At 39.5% G+C, this 5,092-nt stretch overlaps 1 non-coding gene across 1 annotated transcript; it reads left to right on the forward strand.

Moving 5' to 3' along the window:
• Window positions 1-3,591: 3,591 nt before the first annotated feature.
• LOC114495913 lies at window positions 3,592-3,749 on the forward strand. The gene has a single exon (XR_003684569.1). It is a non-coding gene; the product is annotated as a U1 spliceosomal RNA (small nuclear RNA).
• Window positions 3,750-5,092: the final 1,343 nt, after the last annotated feature.

The raw sequence follows: 5,092 nt of genomic DNA on the forward strand, positions 1-5,092 counted from the left end.
GGATACACCACAGCAATTTTTGAGTAAAGGAGAAGAAGAAAAATGCTCCCTATGTGCCCTCATATTTATTATGTGAACTGCATGCCAAATTACCCTGCATTTTTCTTTTTATAGAAGGATTGGGCCAATTCTGTATCTACCCAAGTTCTATATCATTAAATATACCCATGACAAATGTGCTTTTAAAGTGAAGCGAGGATTGTAAATCCCTCAGGAGGAAATCTGATTACAGAGTATTTCTCAATTATTATAAAAATGCTTTATCTTTTACATTTTCTTGCCCATAACTAATGTCATAATTTTTTAATAACTTGCCTTTAAGAAATGAAGTGTACCCAAAGCATTGAATTAGGTTTATATGGGAGGATCTTTCTTCTTGCCTTCATGTTTCACTGGTCTATAAAACAATTTACTTAGATTACATGATGAAAATAACAAATATAACAGACAAACAGTTATATCTGGGTTCAGAAACGGTGCATTTCATCTTCAGGAAGCAAATGTAAACGCCTCAGGACACCTGCTGAGAGCTGGCCTGCGCTGGCCCAGCCACGGCATTTCACCAGGAAAATAAGGAGCACTGGCTGCCTAGCAAGCCCACCGAGTAGAGGTCAGATGAGAACATTTCCACACAGCATCAGAAAAACAGCTGCTAAAACCTACAGAGTGTTCACGATGGCTCTTGTATTGTGCCCAGTGCTGTACTGACCGTCTGTCTGATTTAAAGGTATCAGCAGGCAGTGAGATGTGTTCACGTGATAATGTTCCCAACACACAGGCCAACTAATTTTTTTTTAAAGAGTGATCAAGGAAGACTCTCTAGAGTTCCTTTGCATTTAAAACCCTGCATAATTCCGCTCCAAATAACCTGACCAATCTTATCTTCCATCACTTTCCTATCTGTACCTGCTATTCCAGCAAGAACATCTAGCCACCATCCTCACAACAGCCCTGTGCCCACCAGCCAAGTGGTTAAGGGAGAGCTTCGAACTCACACTGCTGGGGTTGTCCCCGACTCTCCACTTAAGGTGCTGAGACTTCATAAGTCAATTTCCTTATTTGGAATAACAGTGGGAATCATACAATAATGAAGATCATACAATTTCTACCTCATAAGTGAGATGTTGCCTATAAAGTACCATTACAATGCCTGGCACATAGTAAGTGCTCATACTATTGTTTTAAAATAGTATTCATTATAAAAAAAGTTTGAGAACTGATAGGCACTTTCTTCCAATTTTTTCTGTCACTTAAAATAGAATGATCTTGAAATAACTAACTAGTGTTTGTTTTATGTAATAGAATACATATTTTAAAAAATATTTCTAAACCCCCAGACTAATTTATAGCACTCCCAGTTTTTAAAAAATTACTAAAATAAATATATACATTTATGCTTTTGGAGTCTGATGTGAGGCACTAATATTTTGCCTAGTGTCAAGTAAGCAGTCAAAAAATAGTCAACAAAGTATTATATTTCCATGTGCTTAACACTGTGGCAAGTGCTGTGTATGAACTATCTCATTCAGTCTCCAAAAAACAATGAAGTAGTGTTATCCTTTGTTGTGTGAAGAAAATGAAGCTTGGAGTCCTTATCAGCTTGCCCAAAGTCACACAGCTGGTGAGTGGTGGAGTCAAGATTTGAACTTAGTCTAAAGCCAGGATAAACTACCCAGGATTCCTCACTGCTGAAAACAAAAACTGGCAAGGGTTCACAAACTGAGATTAGAGACGTCCTGCCCCAAACTCAAGGCTGCAATTCCTGCCGATAATGTCCCCTGCGTCCCTATGCCAAGTGCTCAGGAACTCGGGTGCTTCTGTGATGGACTGGGAGGAACAGGGATCTGAGTCTCGGGAAGTAATGGAAATTTGGGATATTATCAAATGTTTGTGAAAGCTTTCCTCTCTGAGAGAGATCTGTTTTAGAACAGGCAGTGCCTGATTCTCGTAACTTGAGGGATGCTGAGGACGATAAAAACTTCCTAATAATCTGCTAGTTAATATCCTACACTGTAGGGGCCCATAGTTATGGTAAAGGGGATGGAGTAGGGGATAAATCCTGATTAGCTAACAATTATTAAGCTTTTAATTATAATTATTATTATAATTATAATTGTGTATTTATTACTATTACAATGTTCCTGTCACCACTCTTGGGTCTTTTTTAATGCCATCTCCTCCTCACTCTCAACCACTGACATTTTCTATCACTTAAGTAAATCTACCAAAATATACTCCGCCCCACCCCAGGCAGGCAGCTTCTCCAGACTCTACTAGCTCACCGCAATTGCTCCTGGATCTGAATTCTCATAGCAGTTATTGTCCCCATCACTTTTCACATTGCTAGTTGTTTTATATGTGCACTTGACTTATTTCTGTTTATACAGAGGTTATAAACTCCTTGAGAACTGCATTATGTCTTATATGTTTCATCACCCTCAGTATCTTCCTTGTAAGACACAGTCAACCAAAATATATTGCTTTTCTACTTCAAGGAGACATAACAACAGTGCAGCAGTACCGAGAAACCAATTAGTCTTAGGCTCTTTCTTACACACTAGTGTGACCCACACACTGAGGAAGAGGACAAGGTGGCTGCACCGGTTGTGATGGAACAAAGGAGGAACTGAGGCAAGCTTACTCACTGAAAGGATTTAGGGTTTCGCTCTGACGTCCTGAAAGAAGAAATTTCAGTCACTCCATTCTTAACACAAACAACCAATCCCAAAACGAGGAAAGCAGAAGAAACTAAGTCTTGACGCACTCTAATTTAGTCATGCTGGAGACCCCTCAGCACAGTGTGGATTAGGAGTTCTGTGGCCTGTACAGGTCACAGTGCCAGGACTTAGATGAACACAAAGCACAATATTGTGTTGTCTAAAAACACGCACCATGGAAAACAACGTTCAACCTTGTTAGCTCACTTCTCTCTAAAACAGAGCCAGTCAATACCAGAGTTGAGATGAGAATGTGGATCTCATTTCTTATATTGTCTCTCCTTAAGCAATGTAAAAGTGATTATTAAAACCTTATTTAAAAAGGTTTTATTTTCATTGTATAGGACTTGACTCATTACAACATTTGAAGAAAATGCTAGTGCACCATTAGAGCCAATGTAGGATTACTTAAAATAGAATCAAGGTCATAAGGTTCTGCCACAGGTTCCCTTTTCCCTATCTAGGGCCTTGCTATTTTAGCAAAAGATACAATTTTAAGAATTACTTTTTAAAAATAAGTGTTTTACTTTAAACCTTCAGCAAAGATGGGTAGAATATTTTAGTTTTCGTGTAATTACAAATAATATTTTCCCGGTTTTTTAATTCTTAAATACATTTAAGATATTTAAGAATAATTTTCTAAATGACGAAATGTGGTGGACGAAGAAGACAGAAACGGCACCACGGGAAGCACCGTCACCGCGGGGAGGAACGGATGCGAGAAACCCATCCTCACAGACAGCAGAAGACGCAGATTCCTAGTGCTGATGTTTCAGACAGCCATTTTGGGGGTAAGCCTCTCTTTTAACAATAGTTTTTCAAATTTTACTTTTAATTAAGAAAAATTTAACTTTTCACTGAAAAATACCCACGTACACTCACCTGTCAGGGCAGATACCACGGTCAGGATGGCAGTTTTCCCAGGCCCAGGCTTATCTGCTGCACTCCAGATGTGCTGACCCCTGCGACTTCCCCAAATATAGGACACTCGACTGCATTATTTGTGGCAATCTGGGACGGCTCTCCCCTAGGGGGAAAAAAAGAGAAATACACATTTAGAACAGTCTTGAGGGATTTCTGAGAGGCACAGCCTGTCTTGGAGTCGTTCTCAGCACCTCCTCGGCCTCACCGCAGCCCACCAGCCAATTGTCAGCAAGTCCTGTTGCTCCTCCCAGAGCCAGCATCCCCCCCTACCCAGTTCTGTCTCCACAGCCACCTCCCCATTCCAAGCCACCATCACCTGTCATCTCTGAACTAAGAATATTGCTTCTTTTAAAATTTCCCTCCTTGGTTGTGGGTATTTAACTTAACCTTATGGGATTTGTTACCATGTTTTTAAACAATATGCTTATAAAGCTACTTCTTCTGTGTCTGCTTTAGATAACTATTTACTTGCTAAAAGAAAATTATTTAAATCTCCTATACCGTGCGCACACACACATTTCCACCTCATATGCCCCCATTATACTTAGAGCTTTTGACACAGCTACATATTAAATGTTATGCTATTGTGATTTTGCAAACCTTACACACAGCTGAGCCTATGATGATGTTTTCTTTCTTGACTATCTTTTGTTTGCCCTGAGTCAATGGATTCATTTTATCAGTAGACATTTTTATTAATTTGTCTCTAAAAACACAGCCCAAAATGTGACTTTCTCTTCAACAGATTCAAACATCATTCTCTGCGTTTCCTCTTGTCTTTTTTTTTGGAGAAATTACTCGTGAAGCCTTTCACTTGGCCTTCTTCCAGACTGGCTGCTGTCTCAGCCGACAGCACAGTGGACTGCAGTGCATTGGTTTTCCACCACCTTCATCCCAGAAATTTCCTTGGCCACTTCTCATTGTTGGAACCTTTATTTCCAATAACACCTGATCGATCATTTGGCTCAATATAGAATTCCAAGAAAAGTCCTACCTCTCTTTTTTTTTTTTGCTCTATTTTCTGGAGATTTCTCAGTCCTTCTAATACTTGTAATGGTTTTTTAAAATTTTCTGTTCCGACCATTTATTTCTATTTCTCAGGGGCTCTTTTTATTCTCCAAAGTACTTTTATTTATACCTTCCTTTGCTTGTGCTGTGCATTAGTAATGTTGAATAAAATCTGATTCTCCTCCTGTCATAGACAGAGGGGAGACTTCCCCATTGCTTAAGCCAGCATGGCCATAAGTCTTACTTTGGCCAAATAATTTGAGAAAAATCTACTTGTGATTTCTAAATGGAAGTATTCAAAGGCAGCACTCTAATCCTTGGCCACTCTTTCTTATTACAGGGATGGTGAAAGTATGTATCGGTAGGAAGATCAAAACAGCTTGGAATACTGAATCCGTGGAAGATGGCAGCTCAAGAGAGGCACATGGACCAGCAGCAGACCT

The sequence above is a fragment of the Phyllostomus discolor genome, chromosome 4, assembly GCF_004126475.2.
Source record: "Phyllostomus discolor isolate MPI-MPIP mPhyDis1 chromosome 4, mPhyDis1.pri.v3, whole genome shotgun sequence".
NCBI lineage: Eukaryota > Metazoa > Chordata > Mammalia > Chiroptera > Phyllostomidae > Phyllostomus > Phyllostomus discolor.